Genomic DNA, 22,175 nt, shown 5'->3' with positions numbered 1-22,175 from the left:
TGAAGAATTTGATGGAAGACAATAATTTGAAAATAGTAAATATAAAAAAATCTTAACTAATTGTCAAAGCACATAGAAAGTTTTTCTGATAAAATTGGAGATTTTGATGGAAAATATTTGTGTTAAAACTGAAAATATTTTTGTTAAAACTGAAATTTTTCTTTACATGGGATTCTTATTAAAGATTTCTCCTTTCACATTCCCCTAGAAACAAGTCTCAGCACTCTAGGACAGCTTGTCACAGAACCAGAAGTCATACATATGGAAAAAATTGACTTTTAAATGTAAACCAATAATCCAGTGTAAAACAATAAACTTGTTTGCATCATTAAAACACATAATTGGGCACAGTATCACGCAAACTAATGTGTTGCCTCCAGATATTCTGCTTTCTCTCAGTCCAAATCCACTGAAAGAAGCTCATGACTATAAAATAGCAGGAAATGATTAAACTGTGACGCTAATAAACATTCCTGCTTATCATAATTTCTGAAAGCTGAGGATTCTATTACATTAGTTGGTTCATCCCCAAAGATAGGAGCTGGATCCTCCTAAGCTATTCTGCTGTGAATTTTTACATTTTCATCTTATTGGCCATTGTGGTATAACTTGGGGACATAATGAGACCATTAACAGTCAGGGAGGAAATATTTCCCAGTTTATATCCGTTCAACACTTACTCCCTGTTTGTTTTTCTAGATACAGTCGCTATCAGCCTATAGTAACTCAGAGCAAAATATTCTTTTGACACCTTACATTCTCAACTCTCCTCTGACAACCTTATCTGTGTGAATGATACCCTAAGCTTCCTGAGCAGATTGTGTGTCACACAGATCTTTTATGCCCCATAAAACTGTCAAAATCAGAGACCGGACCTATTTTCCAGATCTAGATTATTTTGATCTTTCAGTTGGATGAATTTTTCAGTCTTTTGATGATGGTTTGCCATGCATGACTATTTAATCCACAGTTATGAGCCTAAAATCCATTATAGGGCATCTGGTTATGACCACTGAATATGGGTGCGTGGGGACTGTGCCATATTTCCGGGTTTCTTTAGCTACATGTTTTGGAACTCTGAAGCCACGTGGGACCCTGTGCAGTTGTTAGCAGTCCTGGGGAGGCCATCTGTGTGGTCACAATAAGCATGCGTATGTAGGCAACCAAAACACCTGGCTGCTTAGATATCCAAATCTTTACAGGCTGATGGGTGAACTGAGATCCACAGAGAAAGCATTTCAAGTGTGTGCCAAAGTCTTTAGTTTCTCACTGTATTCCAGGTGTGCTCTCTTTCTCTTTGGTCCTCAGCCTGGTCTGTGCATTTTGTATGCCTTCTCACTTTCCAAGTTCACTTGTGTTACTCTAGCTGGAGAGGCTGGGGTATGTCACAAACACCTTCCTCCCAAATGTGGTTATCAAGAAGCAGGAAAATATAAATGGAGAAACTGACCACTCACCTGATGCCCAGTGAGAGAAATGAGCTGCAAGATGACCTAGCAGTCGTCAGAGATGGATTCTTGGACTATAGGTATTCACTTTTGCAAATCCTATGGTGTCATTCTTGGGTCTGCAATGTCCCACTCATATTTTTCAGGTCTTCTGTTCAAGACCTGGCTGCACCTCCAGATTGTCACTATGCCTAATCTTACGTTCATAAATGCTTCTCCAAGGAAGTGTGTACCTTGGTACAATTTGGAAACACTTAGCAGTTTATATATTTGTCTTGTTCTTCGTTCTCATCCCCACAATAACTTGTAATTTCTGACTGATTTTGCACCCGAGAACATACTGGGATAGACTGCGTTCCCAATCCTACTGAGTGACCACATGCAACTAGGGCATCCTCCACTTGGATTCATAACCTTTGTCTGCCTAGTGTCAGCATAATATGTTTTATAATCACCAGAATTTGACACTACACAGGATCCAGGATATTGTACTCCATGGTGTGTTCTTTGAGGACCACCCTGTGCTGATGTGATGCTTTAGGCCAGTGTTCATGGGAGTCTACACTCCTAGGGACAAGTCCTACCACAGTGCATATTCTTTCTATGAGAAGCTGAAGTTAGGTCATGAGCAGGTAATATCACACCTACAGAGATTAGAAAATGAGAACAATAAAACCTCAGAGAAACTACAAGAAGCTCAAGAAGAAGAAATGCTTCTACTGCTAAGTGCCTTTCAGTTCACCAGTTGTGGACTGGTCGTTTCTGCCTTTGTTTTTTGACTGCACAATCTGTAGCCCTTATTTTATGCCTCCTGCCTCTTGCCCAACAGATAACTCTGTGGGATTTGGACTAAGTTTTGCTAAATGTGACGGAGACTGTTATCCCTCCCAGCTTGGTCTTGTCAGCCTCATCAGCCTTGAGAATAAAAAAAAAGTGTGTTTCCAGAACAAGAGACCACTTCTTCTACCTCATTTGATGTGTGGATTATGTTTTGGGTATTTCAGTTTTCCAGGCTAATATTCACTTATTAGTGAGTGCATACCATGATTGATCTTTTGAGACTGGGTTACCTCACTTAGTATGATGTTCCCCAACTCCATCTATTTACCAAAGAATTTCATGAATTTTCAGGGAGTGGGGGGCCAGAAAGGGGGAAATCATTTGAAATGTGAATAAAAAATATATCATATAAACAAAGAAATGAAAAAAAGAAAAGAAAAGAAAAACAAAAACAAAAAATTGTGTGGTAGATCTGGGCTCAGGCACGGTTTAGAGATCTGACTGATATGGAACAGGTATATAGAATATCCTCACCTTGGCTCAACTCTTCTATCTTGAGAATATTTATCCTCTACACAATTATTTGTTGTTTATAGGATTTCTCTGTGTTACGAAATATTCTTATGGTCTCTAAGACTACTGCTACAGACAAAGGCTTTACCACACTGATTATTATAGCCTTTCACTCTGGATAGTTCTATTATGTATTCATAGATAACTGTGTAGTGAAAAGTTCTTATCACATTGATTACATTTCTAAGATTTATTTTCAATATGTATTATGTTATATATTCAAAGATGAGTTTGCTATATATAGGTTGGGAACAAGTTAGAGAAACTTGACCTAAGGGCTGCCTTTTTGTTGCCAAACTACATTTAATCATGAGTTGAAACTAAGTATAAGTCTCCGGTCTTAGGGGACCTATATACTTAACAATATCTGGCCAAATTTTTTTTATTCATGTTTTGTTCCTAATCATAAAATCTGGTATTCTTGTTTTAGTCCTAAAAATGAACTAATTTAATGTTTTTGTCATTGTCACATGTAGAGGGATGTTCCATGTCCTGCCATTTCTCCAGGTAACAGAAGGCCCTGAAATGTTTGGTTGCTCATCACAGAACTTTCAAACTAGCATTGTTTCCAAATGACTGAAGTGTTTCTAGATTTATCAGCCATATTTCTGAAAGAGGTCCCAACATTTGTCTAATGAAAAACCAAGGTGGAAAACAGTTCCTATCTGAAAAGGACACCTGAGCTCCAGAGCCATGGGATTGGCCGCTCCCTTCAAGGCCCTCCCCAACTCCCCATGTCATGGTGGTGACCCCAGTGTCCCTTATTGCTTGAGAAGTTCTTCATTTGATTTTTTTCACCTTGTTGAACCTTTCAATAATTTTAGTAATAAAAATGTAAATGTTAACTACTTTTGTTTTATATGACAGGCTTTGTCTTATTTAATAGATTATGGGTAATGTAACTTTTTTCTTTTAATCATGTGAAACTTTCTTGCCTCTCAGACAAAAACAAAGAAAAGATTTCAATTTCAGTAGTTGTGATACTGCAAAATTGTACCTACCACAAGCTCCTCTCTCTGACCCTGTCTTTCTGCTGGAGGTTTTATTCTTTCAGACACCAGCCACGGTTTACCCCTCTCATTGCTTTTTTATATTCCTAGGTATAAAAGAAAAAATAGGGGAAAAAACAACTAATTTTAGGTTTGATAAGAGTGTCCAGCAAGTTGGCAGAAAACCTTCTGTCTTTGAAAATAAGCCAATTAAAGTAAATGAGTGGAATGTATTTGATTAAGTTTTATATAGCATACTATTGTCTCCACAGCATACCATAGCATAAGCAATATGCTGTTTCATATTTTAGCATAAATTTTCCTACTTACATATAAACTCATCAGATCCACGTTTTCCAAGATAGAAAAAAAATAGACTATTTGACTTGTTATGATGATTTTAATTAGGTTCTTAATTTGTACTTTAACTTATATTTGTTCAATTTATGAGAACATTAGAAACACATATTGCTTGTTTTACATACACATCTTTCTGTAAACATTGAATATTTACTATGAAAAATGGAAATTATTTCCAGATGGTTATGGAGATAAACACACTGACTGGTATGAGGTGGAATCTCCAGGGTTTTTTTTTTTATTTGCATTCCACTCCTGAATAAAGGTGTTTAACATTTCTTTAGGTGCTTCTCAGCCACTCAGTATTTCTCAGTTGACAATTTTTTTGTTTAGCTCTGTACTCTATTTTTAATAAGCTTATTTGTTTCACTAGAGTAGAACTTATTGAGTTTGTTGTATATATTGTATATTAGTCCTTTTTCAGATGTAGGATTGGTAAAGATCTTTTTCCAATCTTTCAGTCTCCTTTTTGTTGTATTGACACTTTTCTTTGCCTCCCGGAAGCTTGACAATTTTATGAGGTCCTATTTGTCAATTCTTGCTCTTATAGCATCAGCTATTGGTATTCTGTTCAGGAAAATTTCCCCTGTGCCCAAATGCTTGAGGCTCTTCCCCACTTTCTTTTCTATTACTTTCACTGTATCTGGTTTCATGTGGAGGTCCCTGATCCAGTTGGACTTGAGCTTTGTACAGGGGATAAGAATGGATCAAATTGCATTCTTCTACATGCTAACCGCCAGTTGAACCAGCACGTTTTGAAAATATTCTGTCTTTTCTCCACTGGATGGTTTTAGCTCCTTTATCAAAGATCAAGTGGCCGTAGTAGTTTTGATTTGTTTCTGTACTTTCAATTCAATTCCATTGATCTACCTGCCTGTCCCTGTACCAATTCAATACAGTTTTTATTACTACTGCTCTGTAGTACAGGTTGAGGTCAGGGATGGTGATTCTGCCTGAAGTTCTTTTATTGTTGAGAAATTTTTGCTACCCTGAGATTTTTTTAATTCCTGATGAATTTGCAAATTGTTCTTTCTAGTTCTATGAAGAACTGAGTTGGAATTTTGAAGGGGATTGCATTGAATCTTTAGATGCTTTCTGAAAGATGGCCATTTTTACTATATTAATCCTGACAATCAATAAATTTAGGTGATATTTCCAGCTTTTTCATCATCTAATGAAATGTTTAAGCTGGGCAGTGGTGGTGCACACCTTTAATCCCAGCACTTGGGAGGCAGAGGCAGGTGAATTTCTGAGTTTTAGGCCAGCCTGGTCTACAGAGTGAGTCCAGGACAGCCATGGATATACAGAGGAGATCCTGTCTCAAAAACAAACAAACAAACAAACAAAAACAAATGAAATGTTTATGTGGTTTTATTTCTTTGAATTTATTTATGTAGTAGATTATGTTGGTGGATTTTCATATATTGATCCATACCTGTGATGAAGCCTACTTGATCATGGTAAATGATCATCATAATATGTTCTTGGATTTGGTTGGCAAGAATTTTATTGAATATTTTTGCACCAATGATCATAAGGGAAATGGGTCTGAAGTAGTCTTTCTTTGTTTGGTCTTTGTGTGGTTTAGGTACAAGCGTTAGTGTAGCTTCATAGATCAAATTGGCTAGTGTTCCAAACTATCCCTTCTATGTTGTGGAATAGTTTGGAAAGTATTGGTATTAGGTCTTCTTTGAAAGTCTGATAGAATTCTCCACTAAACCTGTTTGGTCCAGGGCTTTTTTAGTTGGTAGACTATAAATGATTGCTTCTATTTCCTTAGGAGTTGTAGGACAGGTTAGATGGTTTATCTGATCCTCTTTGAACTTTGGCACCTGGTGTGTGTCTAGAAAAATGTCCATTTCTTCCAGATTTTCCAATTCTGTTGGGTATAAGCTATTGTAGTAGCATCTGATGACTTTGAAATTCCTGATTTTATGTTTCTGTGGTGATCTTTTGGGTTTGTTGAAAGAAGATTACTGTCTTACTTTTTCTAAGGTGTAGTTTCTATCCTTGTGTTTTGTCTTTTTAATCTACTATCTTTGTAGGTCTGGATTTAGAAAGATATTGTGCAAATTTCACTTTTTCAAGGAATATCTTGATTTCTCCAAATAAGGTGATGGAGAGATTTGTTGGGTATAGTATTCCGGGCTGGTATTTGTGTTCTCTTAGGGGCTGTATGAGATCTGTCCAGGATCTTTTAGCTTTCATGGTCTCTGATGAGAAATCTGTCATAATTCTGATAGGTCTGCCTTTATATGTTACTCGAATTTTTTCTCTACTGCTTTTAATATTCTTTCTTAGTTTACAACATTTGGCGCTTTGATTATTATGTGATCGGAGGAATTCCTTTTCTTATCCTGTCTATTTGGAGTTCTGTAGGGTTCTTTTATGTTCATGGGCATTTCTTTCTTTAGGTTAGGAAAGTTTTTTTCTATAATTTTGTTGAAGATATTTACTAGATCTGTATGTTTGGGGATCTCTCTCTTCTATACCTATTATCCTTAGTTTTGATTTTCTCATTGTGTCCTGTATTTCCTAGAGGTTCTGGGTTGTGAGCTTTTTACATTTTGCATTTTTATTGTTGTTTCAATGTTTTCTATGGTATCTTCTGCATCTGAGATTCTCTCTTCTATCCGGTTTCGTCTGTTGGTGAGGCTGGCATCTCTGACTCCTGATTTATTTTCTATGTGTTCTAACTCCAGGGTTGCCTCCCTTTGGGGTTTCTTTAATGTTTCTATTTCCATTTTAAGGTCATGGATGGTTTTGTTCATTTTCTTTGTTTGATTGCATTTCCTGTAATTATTTAAGGCAGTTTTGTGTTTCCTCTTAAAGGGTTTCTACCTGTTTACCTATGTTCTCTCGTATTTCTTTAAAGGAGTTATTTATGTCCCTCTCAAAGTCCTCTATCGTCATCATAAGAAGTGATTTTACATCTGTATCTTGCTTTTTTGGTGTGATGATGTATCCCGGACTTGCTATGATGGGAGAATTGGGTACTGATGATGCGAAGTAACCTTGGTTTCTTTTGCTTATGTTCTTATGCTTGTCCCTGGCCACCTGACTATCTCTAGTGCTACTTGCTGATACTTTGTCTGACTGGATCCTGTCCTTGCTGTGATCCTGGCTTTGTCAGAATTCCTCAGAGTTCAGATATCTCTGTGATCCTGAGATCCTGAGTATGTCGTAGCACCTGGGAACTGCCTTTGGGACCAAGATATCCTGGTCTGACCAAGCTCCTGCGATTCTGTGATTCTCTAATCCTGTGATCCTGCAATCCTGGGTATGTTAGAGCACCTGGGAGTGGAGCTTCCTCTGTGTGGTGTGATACTTTCTGCCATGTTTGCAGTCAAGGTCTCCTCAGAGCACTGGCCCAGACCTGAAGGAACCTGGGCCACTGGTTAGGAGGAGTTCCTGGGTGCATGGGTCCCACTTGTCCCAGGTACTTCTAGTGTTGGGGCAGATGTTGTATCCTCCCCACCTCTGATTCTATAAGCCTGGGCTTGTTAGTGCCCCTGAGAGTGGAGCTTCCTCTGTGTGTTGTGGGACTGGCTTTGGAATTCAATGCCCATGCTCAGGGCTCTGGTCCATTCTGGAAGGGGATCATACACTTTCACTTTTGAATATATTTCCCTCACATATGAGACACCGTAAGTAAAAACACTGTGACTGAGTTATACCTAGAAAAATAAGTAAGGTTTATATGTTCTTTCATAACTGTCTATAACATTTGATAAGATCTTCCTTGTGATCTAAAGTTTAGACTTTCTTGTTCTCTGTCTACATGTTAATTGTACTAACATGTACATATGTTCACGTATATGCAGGTATTATTGTCCAAGTTCTGCAAATGAGAGATCAAGTGTCTCTTTCTCTCTCTCTCTCTCTCTCTCTCTCTCTCTCTCTCTCTCTCTCTCTCTCACACACACACACACACACACACACACACACTCTCTCTCTCTCTCTCTCTTTCTCTCTTTCTTTCTTTCTTTCTTTCTTTCTTTCTTTCTTTCTTTCTTTCTTTCTTTCTTTCTTTCTGGGATTGTTTGATTTCACTTAATAGTATATATTCTAATATCTTCCTATCTTCTGAAAACTTTATGATTACATTTTCTTTAGATCTGCATAAAGATCCAACATACATATCCACTTTTGTGTTAGAGTAGAGAAATGTGGGTGTATTTTATTTGATTTTCTTAATTATTTCCTGGTATTCCTTTCACTATATTAATAATTTTACTTTGTGCATGAACTCTGCTGTGTTAAATCTTATGTTGATTGATGAACTTCATGGATATCTCATATATGGTAGAAATGGTCACAGATACAACTGGTTGATAAAGCTCCTCTTCTCAGTGCTGGAATATGAACACAGAAGTAGTTCCCAGATTGTATGGTAAGTACTTATGGTGGTTCAGTTATGCTTATAATCTGATGAAAATTTCCCATAATCTATGGAAAACAGAGAATAAAGAATTGGACAGTATTCTACAGATATTCCTCATGCACAATGGTTCTGTGCAACTTCCAAATCAGAACACAAAAGTATCCATAATAAAATGATCTAACTAATGTAAGTGCTATATTGAGGCTGACTGCATGATATAAAGGAAGGTAAATCTCCTTGCTGGGGTATATTGCTGGGGTAAATGTAGACATTTAGAATACATGTCTAAAGTTATTATTTTTAAAGTATTTATCTCCAAAAAGGGATGTGGAGGAAAAGAGACTCAAAATGTTAATAAAATTATTTTTATTCATTTTATTGAAAATAACTTATTTTAATGTATATGTTGATAGTCAATAATTAAAGTTGCTAAAGTTTTAGAGTCTCAATCACAGTGAAGTGAACAAATGAAACATCTTAGGAAGGAACCTTATTTATAAAACTTTCTCAAGTGGACATTCTTGTGCACTTAGAGTTAAAATGACAAGCCTGCCTGCCCTGCCCTCTAGCCCATGGTCCTTTGCCCTCTCTTCCTTCATTTTCTTACCTTTTTGTTTTTCCTGGGTATTTCCTTGATGAAATACATTCGCATCAGTATGACCCCAATTTGCTTGCATAATTCTACCAGAGCTAGAGTATGGCTGGGATCAATTTGTGGATCTAAACAACAGATTAGGGAATGATAACACTAGGGTAAATACCATCACTATCCATTGACTTCTTCCATATTTTATCATTTATTATATTGGGCACTTGAATTCTGTCAAAGTGACAATATACTAACCATTTCTTATCTGATCTCCAGAAACTGGGTAAATTATATTTCATAGCTAAACATCTTTGAGTTTCAAGGACAATTAAAATTGAGGATGTTATTATAGATTGATAAAGTGGTATGAATAGAAATATTTCTATCCTTGAAAACAGCTATGTCAGTCCTCAAAATGTGTTGCTCAGAGGTAAATGATAGTTCCTGTTAAATAAAATAGAAGCTTTTCTAAACAAGGAGACTGGGTAAGTTATAGTGTGAAACACCTGGACACCTAGTATTCAGTAATGCATACTCAGAGTCACAGTGCTGCTGCAGCAATCTGTGGAGGAAAATGTCCATCCTGGAATGAGCTCACTTATTTTCCCACGATGTCTCTACACTCTTTACCATTGCATAAAACAATAGAGCTTGACACAAATGAGAATATAGTATATCATTTAACATGTGATGTTTGACAACCAGGACATGGTAAAGTATTTTAATGTAGAACAGGTTACCTGCAGCTCACTCAGTCAAAGTAAGCTGTACAATCTACAAACCCCTCAAGTCTAAATCAATATCTATAAAAAAAAACACAGCAATCATACACACACAGAAACACACATGTACATACCCACCCCACAAACTCACATATTCTACCATACAGACATCCAAATACACTCACACATCTGACAATCACAAGGAGACAACACAGAACAAGTGCAATATTTTGAAAACATCAATGATTTAGCTTGTGCAGTCCATTGGTCTTGTCATTAAGCATATCACAAAAGGAAATAATGAATAGTTCCTGAAAGGTGGATTAGAAATGAATAATCCAACTATTTTCTTCATTTCTTAAGTTTTGGGAGGGGAGGAAAGAGTTTATTTAACTTACACATCCTCACTATAGCCCATATTGAATGCAACCAGGACATGAACTCATTGCAGAAACCTAGAAGCAGGAGCTGATGCAGAGCCTGGTGAAAGATGCTGTTTATGGTTTCCTCGTCAGGGAATGCACAGCCGGCTTTCTTTTTCAAAAGAAAAAAACACATTTATTTATTTTATATCCCAATATCAGCCCTTCCTCTCTTCCATAGTGCACCTTCATTCAAGTCCTCTGCCCAGTCGACCTCTGTGTGTTACCTCCAACTAGAAGTTTCCAAGAAACAACGCCCTGCCCTTCAAATCACTGAGGGACTGGGCACATATTCTTACACTGAGGCCAGAAAAGGTGGTCCATTTAGGAGCATGGCATCCAGAGGCAGACAGGCAACAGGCTCAGGGGAAGACCCTACTCAAGTTGTTGGAGGACCTGCATGAAGACCAAGCTGCTCATCTGCTACATATATGTATGGGGCCTAGGGCCAGCTCATGTGCTCCCAATGGTGGGTGGTTTACTCCTTGCCAGACACCAAGGATCTAAGATACTTAACACTGTTGGTCTTCCATTGGAATCCCTGACCTTATTGGATCCCTCAATCCTTCTCCTAGCTTTACAATAAAACTCCCCAAATTTTGTCTAATATTTGGGAATGAGTCTGCTTCTATTTCCATTGGGTAATAAGTGGAACCCCTCAGAGGACAGTTACAGTTACTTCCTCTCTGAAAGCATAAGAGAGTATCATTAATACTTTCAGGGACTGGTTCTTGCCCATGAGCAGGGTCCCAATTTGTGCCAATCACTGGTTGGCAATTCCCTCAGTTGCTATTATTGTCCCTGCACATTTTGTAGGCAGGACATATCGTATATTTCCAGTTTCTGGCTATTATAATTAAAGTTGCTATGAACATAGTTGTGCAAGTGTCCTTGTGGGATGGTGGAGAATCTCTTGGGTGTGTGCTGTCTGTATGCTTTGTTTGCTCAATTTACTGAGATGTAGCTATTTGGGTAAACTGCAGTGTCCAAGAAACTGATATTCTATAAAGTTGCACTGTATAAAGTATCAAGACTATTTCCCAGAATCCCTATGCAGTATATTTATGGTTAAACATTTTATTTTGATGCCAAAAGATCTTCAGTTTAAATCCTCAACTCAAAATTGTAAGGCTCAAATTTAATAGGAATAGAACTGTCAGCTCCTACTCTTATGAATGCCACTAATTTGAAAAGAGTTACTGCATTCCTATGGGTGACAAAGTTTATTTAGCTTCCTGTTATCTTTAATAACTAAAACCAAGGAAAGTTTATTTAAAATCAGGCTTACTTAATAAATGATCCTCAAACTATTCAGTGATTTAATTGACATATGGGCATGATAAACACTGCAACTGGATCGTGGTTAACACTACATAGAACTGTGCCCATGCCTCTCCCTCCAGCAGGGCTCTGTTCAGGCTGTGGACACTCTGCCTTGTCAAATAAGGTCAGTTTTCCCAAGTACATTCTCTACAGGAACATCTCTCAAATCTTCTGCTTCTGGCTGCTGAAAGCCCATGCTATCTTGAGCAGCAACCGAAGACATAATGCTTTCCTGTAGGACAGCCAAAGACTGGCCAAGGAAGCCATCTTGTTGACCATGGAAGCCAGGACAAATATCTAGGTAGCCTGCAAGTCTTTGCAATTTTAGTGGAAACAGAGACAATTTGGTTTATACTTCTGCTACAATTTATTCTTTTCAGAGTTTTGAGGATGTGGATTTACTAACTGTAGCTTTAACAGGGCAGACACCTAAGCTTATTTACCAAGACAATAGCTAGCTGCCTTTCTAATTCATTTAACTGGGGCCCCAGGCTACAGTTTTCTAAAACTTGTAGGCCTCTTGTTGAGAAAGAGAAACACAGTGTACCTTGTTGACCTACTTCCCTCCTAAAGAGACAATCTCACAAAACAAGTTCTATGTAAACTTTTTACTCTTAATTTATTTAAAAATACTGCTTTGCAATCACTACTCTCAGTTAACCAACATCTGGGATTCCTGGTAAATGAATTGAAACTGTTTCAAGCTAAAGTAAATTGTGAGGGTCTATAAACCTGCTTAAGACATGCAAGTACACTTCCTTAGAATTTCTAAGGAAGTAAAAGCTTAAATAATTAGTGTTCTAAACATTGATTTACGATTTGTAAACGAAAGTTATAAAAGTGTAAGAAAGCAACTAAAGGTAATAATGTTTCAGATTTCCTCTCCTATGCTATTGTTAGATGAAAACTTCTAAAGTTCACAATTTTAACATGAATGAATGGAGTTCTAATAGGCTATTAATGTAGACCTGGTTCTTCAGGCTTTTAAAATATTGATGCTAGTGGCTTGGATTAGTGGTAGATACTTTTAATCCTGGAACTGGAGGCAGAGTCAGGCAAATCACTTAGATGGAGGCCAGCCTGATCTACAGAGTGAATTAATATGTAGGGCTACATAGCAATTAATATACAAACATACATATATACACATTTATAAATACATATTATTACTGCCAAAATTTCTAAGTTTTAAATTTTTAAGGATGTCTTCTAAATATAAATTTAAACATTATTCTACTAAATACTTCATTTATACTTGAGGGAGTTGACATGTATCCACCACGTTAGATCAAATGGACTCCAGATAACTATTCTTGTCAATAGTTTAAATAATATGTTAATAATAATAAGTATAAATAATAAACTATGTTTCCCTGCCTGCATCCTGTTCCAGAGTGTAGAATTCCTACTTCCTCCTCTCTCTCTCCCACTCCCTCCCTGTTTTATAGCCTGGAAGTTGTGTCTGAAAAAGCCTATATTACAAATGTGTTACTGAAAGTCTGTTAATAAAAAGTGGTTCCCCTCTTTATGGGCATGACTAATCTCATTCAATTTGCTCCCTAAATGTGGAATATGTGGGGGGCAGGGCAGCGAGCAGGGCGGGGCGGCCGTGGAGGAGGAGAACTTGGCTGCCTTGGAGAGCAGCTGAAATGCCTGTTCTTCAGGCAGGGCAAGCTGGAGACTGAAGCCATTCACCTGGCCCTGTCCTCAGATGCAGCAGAATGTCTTCCAGTATCCGGGATCAGGACTGGTTCCCGAAGTCGAGGCCAGCTTCACCCCGATGCTGAGCCCTGGGGGCTCCACGGTGCAGATGCCCGGCACCCCTCCAGCAAAGCTCTCTGCTCCAACAAACCCCGCCCACTTCTGGGTACCAGTCACCAGACATGAAGGCCTGGCAGCAAGGAGCAATGGGACACAACAATGTGTTCAGTCAAGCTGTCCCGAGCCAGCCTGCACCTGCACAACCAGGAAGTTCACCTTTGATTTCAGCATTCCAGATGAAGTCTCCTGACTCAGCCCTTTAACCTAAAGACCTAGAAAAGAACAGCAGTAAGGAAAGTTGGAGATGCTTATGTCCTCCCCATCCCCACTGCACATTAATGTATGCATGTCACCTGCACGGTTTTATAATTGCACTGTTTGTTTTATGAATGTACAGATTACAATTATTGCTACATTTGAGGAGAATGAAATTGCTTGCTTCTATGTAATTCCTGTCAATCCACAGGAAACTGACTTTTTCAGCTACTGAAAAGAATTTGTTTAAGAACCTCAAAAAAAAGTGGAATACATGCTATGTAAATATGCTCCCAAAAGTCTCAGCCCTGAAATCAATCACTCTAATCATAAGCAAGATATAGTGCTTATGAAGTAGTTGCTTCCTGATTGGCAGCTGAGATTCTGGATCCTACACTTAGTCAAGATAGTTACGTTTTCTTACATTAGAAAAACCATAAACCATGGCATCAAGGGAAGGAAATTGTTGCATTCATCATTTTGGAGCCAAGAATAATTTGATGATAATGGTATCCTGAAATCATTTTCCAATTCATAATAAATATCTTTCAAACACATCTTAATGTATTATTATTTCTGTTTCTCCTAATCGGCAAAAATTAGCAAATCTTTACGGAGTGAAAAATTCACTAAAATCAGTCAGTGATATATAACACAGAGTAAAAGGAGCAACTGTAGTATAGCTGAATAGCATATTCTCCTAAGGATGCTATCATGGCTCCTCATTTTAGGCAACCCATATACCCATTTTTTTAATCTGTAAGGTCCAACGCAAGAAAGAACAGATATTCTGTTTAAATGAAAATATGATTTCTTATGCCTCACGTATCTTTCAATTGATACAGAAAGAAAATAGTGTCAGGTTGGGAGCTTGGCTCAGTGATTAAGAGCATTGGCTGTTTGTCTAGACGACCTAGGTTTGGTCTCCAGCTCGCATAGGATGGCCCACAACTGCCTCTAACTTCCTGCATTTCCAAGGGTCTCGGAAATGACCTTCTGACGTCTATAGCTGATAGACATACATAGTGTGCACACACATTCATACAAAACACTTATGCTCAAAAAACAAAAATGCTAAAAATATTTTTAAAATCCTGACTGCAAAATATGCTACTGTAATGGTGACACAAAAGATGTGGGAGTAAACAAACCATCTGAGTTCAGGCCATGCCATATGAGATGGGATGCTCTGTACAAGTTACAGCAAGGATAGAAAAGTACCCTGGCAACTCCAACTTTAGTTTCTAGTACCTCATAAGCTGGCTCACAGCTATGAAAGTGGAAGGTAACATAAAACATCTGAAATTGTCTTCTGACCTCAAAATTTGCATGCTGTGTGCACATATCCACCCACTGTTCAGGTGACATTCCTTACTGTATATGAAGGTGCATCTCTGTATTTTCAATTGTTAAATCTGTAGTGACAAAGAGCTAAGTGATGGCAGGAGTTTGATGCTGTCATTTCTGAACCATCACTGTGTTTTAGTTTTTAAATTTTGCTGATCTACAGCTGCTCAAAATATGAATGTCATTGCCTGGTGGAAATCCAATAGATATTCTGGCACTACCTTACTGCTGATTGCTAATTACCAATATCCGACAGCCAATAGTCAGGTCAAAAATACTGGGGTTGACCAGGGCACGAGACAGACAGAAGGGACAAAAGCAGATGCAGGAGTATGAAAAGATACTGATGGAAGCAGAAGATAGGGAACAGAGCTGTAAACAGTGAGAACCAAATGGGTAGGTAGATTGTTATACAACTTGAGGTAAGTTGAAATGAGCTATCCCATCAAAATGCCTACAGCTTTGACCTATACAGAAATCTGTTTTATTTATGCTGTAAGCTGCTCTGTGAAAAGCCCTGTTTTCACCTATGCTCACAACAATACACACCTGCAAAACAGTATGTGATGCAGCTTCTTGGGTGTATGGATGATTAAACTGATAGACAATTTCATGGTTTCCTAAATAGGGGAATCCAGAGAAGCTTCCATCCCTCTTCCAAACACAATTGACCTTCCTGCCTGACAAGTGTAGCCCAGCCTTCCCACATCTTTCTCTTGCTCAAATACCCTTTGAGCCTTGGTAACAGGCTCTCAGGGCAGCAATAGAGCCCCTGAGAACAAAATCTTTGATTTATTCGTTGTGCTGTAAGAGGCAGAGAAGGCCCACACAGAACTAAGTACACATGTATGAATGCTCACATCTACAAGCATAATCTCTCACTCATGGAGACCCTCATCTCTGTACATACTCATGTATCACACACAATTGGAGAAACCTCCCGTGAGAGAGAGGCACATGTAGACACACATACTGCAAAATGGTTGTTTACAATTGTATAGCCATTTTCTCTACTGTACTCTTGAGAAACTGCCCTGAGTCACCATGAAACCAGACTTGTGTGTTAGTTCATGATAAATAACTGTGGCATCCACTGCTTCCTCCTTTTCCTGGACTTCAAACAATGTGTGGGACCCTAAAAGCTGTCCAATCATGTTCTCTCTTTCAGATATCTCTGGATAAAATCTGTAAGGGTCCTGGAATGCCAACTGCAGGACCAGTGTGGTGGCCAATCTTTCAGCCTGGTACGTCTATCTAGAAAGCCATGTCACAGATGGAGATAGATGCATAGTGCTCTCACAATGCAGAGGGGAGAGGCACTCAACAGTAAGTGACAGGCATGCCACTTCCCTCATTCATCTTAGAATCTCTGTCTCCTCAGGTGGCTCCATTCAGTCTGTGGAGAACTTCATCCCGCTGCTCCCTCTGAATCTCTCTTGACCATTTAAAGGTAAGTTGCCTAAGAGATCACAGCAACAGAGCTTGTGAGCAATGAGTCTTTCTTGTCACCTGTGCCTTTGTGTAACCATTTAGTATCTTTTAGCTTATGGCAGCTATATTGGTGATTTGTGGAGTTTGGTTCTCCAGAACTTGAGCATGCTATATCAGTAACCCTGGCCTAAATAGAACATCAACATCACTGTCACTCAAAGCTCACTGAAGCTGAGGCAAGAAAACATGTGGCCAGCCTGCCTTATATGGATATCCTACCTCAAAAATGCATGATTGTCATTCAGACAGGTCACTATACCTGACACCTCATAGACTACATATGCCTCTTACTATGCTAACAGGAAAATGTCAGCAACAAGGAGGATAAACTGCTCTTTAAGTGTGTCCATACACACCTGGCTAAAATATTCCATATTCTCCATCTTTTGCTGTCTTGGGAATTTCAGGGACTTTAAGCTTCCCCTAGAACTCCACACTCTCTACTTCCCCATGGGTTCTCTGCCTGATCCCCCACCCCACCTCCCCTTAGGTACATGCATCAAGACTGAGGAGACCCAGGCAGTCTCCTGAGCCGGTACATGGTTACAGAGTTCTATGTTCATGGATTTCTAATTTTTTTTTTCAGAAGACTTTGTGCATGTGAATTTTTGGTCGATATGTAGGTATATGAATTCATTATTAGAGCCAAGGTTACCCAAGGAAATTAGAAATTGAGTAGAGAACTTATGTGCAAACATATAGGTGCTGAGATGAAATAAGTTCCGATTGAATGAGATGTTTTTTGAGTACTGAGCCATGTCTGGAGCCTCACCCACTGTCCATAAATTAATTTCTACTCCACAGACCATTGGAGATCAGAATGTTTTGTGTCCTCCTCATGTTTTGATCTAGGAACATTTACAAGTGATGACCTGGCCCCTCAGCCTAGTCCTGTACTGATAGTACCACCTCACTTACAACTCTGCTCTGGCTAGTAGCAAGTCGGTCTGGGATTGGGTTGTGTCAGGAGAAGTGAAGAAAATGTGTGTGTCTGGGTCAGACGTGGAATGGAATGTAAGCATTGCAACAAGGACACTTAGAGATTCACTTTCTGTACTCATCTAGGCACAGACATGCAAAGGGACCAGTGGTAAGAAAACCTTGTGGGGAGGCCCGGGCCCCACCCTGGCCAGAAGCGGCCTGTGCAGCAGTAGCTCCTGCTAGCAGAGCAGATCTGCAGGGAGGGCGAGAGTGAAGCAGGAAGCGGACCTTGTGCTGCCTTCCAAGCTCCTTCCAAGCTCCCTTTGCGTTCAGGGACACGGATAGTGACCACTGGGCCCTCCGACTGGCCGGAGCTCAGGGCGCGGGGCTCGGGAACGTGGCGCTGCGTGCCAGGGCTCTCTAAGGCTTTAAGTCGAAGAACCCCCTTGAGATCTCACTGCAGGAGCAGGAGGTGTTGAGCTTGTGCAGTGATCAGGATGTGGAGGGCTGGCTCGAAGGGATCAGCAGCCGTGGCCACCGCGCCGCCCGGGCGGCTTTGAGCCTCTGCCCGCCCTGCTGCCCACTGCTTTCCAGCTGCTGGCAGCTGGCATCGCCAGCTTCCTTCCAGCAGGGGCGCCCTACAGCCGTCGCCCCAGCAGCTCCTCCCTGGTCACCAGGTCAGCCTAGGCAGAGATGATGACTGGAATGATGAGTGGGATGACAGCCCCAAGGTGGCTGATGAGCCAGGCGCTCTGGGCAGAGGCGCACACCCAGACCTCGCAGGCTCGGCAGCGGCGGGCGGCAGCGCAGCCAGCGGGTACCTCTGTCCACAGGCTGGGACCTGTCGCTGGGCTCACGCGGCTACTCGGTTCCCCAGCCTCAGCAAGTGTCTGGAGCCAAGAGCTCCGCCTCGGTGAGCCTCAACCTTAATCACTTCTCCACCTCTGTCAGGTCGGGCCGGGAGGCCTTGGTGCTGAGAGAGGCATCAGGCTTCCTGAAGGATGGGGACAAGCTGTGTGCATGGTGCTGGGTCCCTACGGCCCGAGTGGCAGGAGAGCCCCTACCCTTTCCAGTGCACCATCTACGACCCCACCGAGCAGACCAAGTTCAAGGACTGAAGAGTTGCATCTCTTACAAGCTGGTGCCCATGCATACCCAGGTGCCCGCGCACAGGTGCTATCAGCACTTGGACTGGCTGTGTGCTTGCCTGGCAGAGAAATTTCCCGTCATCTCGGTGCCCCATCTGCCTGAGAAGCAGGCCACCAGGCGCTTCGAGGAGGACTTCATCTCCAAGCGCAGGAAGGGTCTGATCTGCTGGATGAACCACATGGCCAGCCACCCTGTGCTGGTGCAGTGCCATGTCTTCCAGCATTTCTGAGCAGTCCCAGCAGCACTGATGAGAAGACCTGGAAACAGGATAAGCAGAAGGCTGAGAAGGATGAGATGGTGGCTCCAACTTCTTCCTCACTCTGAGCACACCACCTGCCGCAGCCCTGGACCTGCAGGAGGTGGAGAGCAAGAAAGACTGCTTCAAATCCTTCCCCAAGATGGATGACAGCGCGCTGCAGCTCAAACACACTGCCAACGAGTTCGCGCGCGCAAGCAGGTGACTGGCTTCAAGAAGGAGCATCAGAAGGTGGGCCAGTCCCTCCTGGGCCGCAGCTAAGCCTTGAAGCTGCATCAGCAGGCCTTGTCCGCGGGTCTGAACCAGGCCATTGCTTTCCCTGGAGACGCCTATGACGCCATCAGAGAACTCTTTGCTGAGCAGCCCAGGCAGGCCATGGACCTGATCATGGACTGTTAGCACTGTATCAGGGGCACCTGGCCAACTTCCCAGACATCATCCATGTTCAGAAAGGAGCTCTTACCAAAGGAAAGGAGAGTTGGCTACACGGGGAAGAAGGGAAGATGGAGGTCAAAAAGCTGATGTCATTCAAGACCGTTGTAACACTGTCTCCTTCACCACATTGGCCGAGATTCATCACTTCCATCAAATTAGAGTAAGAGACTTTAAATCACAGATGCAGCATTTTTTACAACAACAAATAATATTTTTCCAAAAAGTGACCAAGAAGTGGGAAATCCATTTTGTGGAGGAATAAATACATAATGATTCCTGATATCGTTAGTCTATTATAAGATTCAAATTAGATATAAAAATACCTTTTCTGTGGAGCCTGGAAGTGAGAATCTATCAATAGAATTTAAATTTTATTTTGCCTTCTTCCTATTAAACATCAAATTGGTGACTAAAGTTGGTAGACAAACTACTGCGGTCTGAGGCTCATTTAGTAGTCAGACTGATGGACAATTGTGGTGTCAATTATCTAAGGCTCATGTCATTTGACACACTGACACATACATTGCCTTTCTTTATTCTTAGTGGCTTCAAAAATATTTTTTGTAATTGTTTGAAAAATTGTAAGGAATAACGTATTTTCACAAACAGATAGATAGATAAATAAATAGATAAACAGATAGATAGATAGATAGATAACCACAATAATATATGTGCAACAATATGAGAACTATTTGTGTAAAATATTAGGATATATATACATCTCCAAAGGTACTCAGTTTCTAGTTTTTTAAACCTATTCAAAGTGAATGTGAAAAGGACAGCATGTAGACTTCATCAGCACTGTGAACCTTAGAGTCTAATAAATGGAAAAATCACAGGAATCTTTGAAGCCTATAGAAGAAGACACGCACTTATTAGGATTCAATAAAGTTTATGTAGCTAATTTATGTTGAGGTCAAGGGAATAACCAGATTCTCCTAAAAATTAAATCTAATTAGTTCTCAGGGAGTCCATATATTCTAAAATCCCAAGATTTGCCCAGCTCAAGATAGATTACATATGGATTCCTGGTGGTTAGAATCAAACAAACAAAAAGATCAAAACCAAAATTAGTATTTATAAAAAATTAATAAAAATAAATCTTGTTCAAAGATTAGAGTCATTTCCCTTGCCTACAGGAAAAGAAAATGGAACTCCGTTGACTAGTGACTCCTATCCAGATTGTTAATAGCCACACTAACCCTTACTTTTACCTGAACAGGCAGTAAAAGTAATTGTTATTCATTTTCTTTAGATTTCCATTCCTTCCCAAACATCTCCATCAGCTTATGCACTAAGATAACTCCCAAAATGTTATAGAAGCACCCTTTGCTTTATGAAGGAAGTGTTTCTCTCACTCCCCCAGGTATGTCCAATATTCTACCTTGATATTGTCTCTTCTCTCTTTTTTCTTCTTTTTTTCTGATGTATTTTTATTTTATTCGATATATTTTTTATTTACATTTCAAATGATTTCCCCTTTTCTGGACCCCCACTCCCCGAATGTCCCATAAGCCCCCTTCTCTCCCCCTGTCCTCCCACCCACCCCTTCCCACTTCCCCGATCTGGTTTTGCCGAATACTGCTTTACTGAGTCTTTCCAGAACAAGGGGCCACTCCTCCATTCTTCTTGTACCTCATTTGATGTGTGTTTTATGTTTTGGGTATTCCAGTTTTCCAGGCTAATATCCACTTTTTAGTGAGTGCATACCATGATTGATCTTTTGAGACTGGGTTACCTCACTTAGTATGATGTTCTCCAGCTCCATCCATTTGTCTAAGAATTTCATGAATTCATTGTTTCTAATGGCTGAATAGTACTCCATTGTGTAGATGTACCACATTTTTTGCATCCATTCTTCTGTTGAGGGATACCTGGGTTCTTTCCAGGTTCTGGCTATTATAAATAGGGCTGCTATGAACATAGTGGAGCATATATCCTTATTACATGCTTTGGAATCCTCTGGGTATATGCCCAGGAGTGGTATAGCAGGATTTTTCGGAAGTGACATGCCCAGTTTTCTGAGCAACCACTAGACTGATTTCCAGAGTGGTTGGACCAATTTGCAACCCCACCAGCAGTGGAGGAGTGTTCCTCTTTCTCCACATCCTCTCCAACACCTGCTGTCTCCTGAGTTTTTAATCTTAGCCATTCTGACTGGTGTAAGGTGAAATCTCAGGGTTGTTTTGATTTGCATTTCCCTGATGACTAATGAAGTTAAGCATTTTTTAAGATGTTTCTCAGCCATCCGAAGTTCTTCAGGTGAGAATTCTTTCTTTAACTCTGTACCCATTTTTAATAGGGTTATTTGGTTTTCTGGGGTATAACTTCTTGAGTTCTTTGTATATATTGCATATTAGACCTCTATCTGATGTATGGTTGGTGAAGATCTTTTCCCAATTTGTTGGTTGCCGATTTGTCCTTTTGATGGTGTTCTTTGCTTTACAGAAACTTTGTAATTTTATGAGGTCCTATTTGTCAATTCTTGCTCTTAGAGCATACGCTATTGGTGTTCTGTTCAGAAACTTTCTCCCTGTACCAATGTCCTCAAGGGTCTTCCCCAGTTTCTTTTCTATTAGCTTCAGAGTGTCTGGCTTTATGTAGAGGTCCTTGATCCATTTGGATTTGAGCTTAATACAAGGAGACAAGGATGGATCAATTCGCATTCTTCTGCATGCTGACCTCCAGTTGAACCAGCACCATTTGTTGAAAAGGCTATCTTTTTTCCATTGGATGTTTTCAGCCTCTTTGTCGAGGATCAAGTGGTCATAGGTGTGTGGGTTCATTTCTGGATCTTCAATCCTGCTCCATTGATCCTCCTGCCTGTCACTGTACCAATACCATGTAGTTTTTAACACTATTGCTCTGTAGTATTGCTTGAGGTCAGGGATACTGATTCCCCCAGACTTTCTATTGTTGCTGAGACTAGTTTTAGCTATCCTGGGTTTTTTGTTGTTCCAGATGTAATTC

At 40.1% G+C, this 22,175-nt stretch overlaps 1 pseudogene; it reads left to right on the top strand.

Annotated features, from left to right (window-relative positions):
- Nucleotides 1-13,162: 13,162 nt before the first annotated feature.
- LOC127672069 (sorting nexin-18-like) lies at nt 13,163-19,467 on the top strand (annotated as a pseudogene).
- Nucleotides 19,468-22,175: the final 2,708 nt, after the last annotated feature.

This window comes from Apodemus sylvaticus, chromosome 1 (assembly GCF_947179515.1).
Source record: "Apodemus sylvaticus chromosome 1, mApoSyl1.1, whole genome shotgun sequence".
Lineage (NCBI taxonomy): Eukaryota > Metazoa > Chordata > Mammalia > Rodentia > Muridae > Apodemus > Apodemus sylvaticus.
The sequence above is the reverse complement of the archived record's forward strand: the minus strand, read 5'-3'. Positions and strand labels throughout refer to the sequence as shown.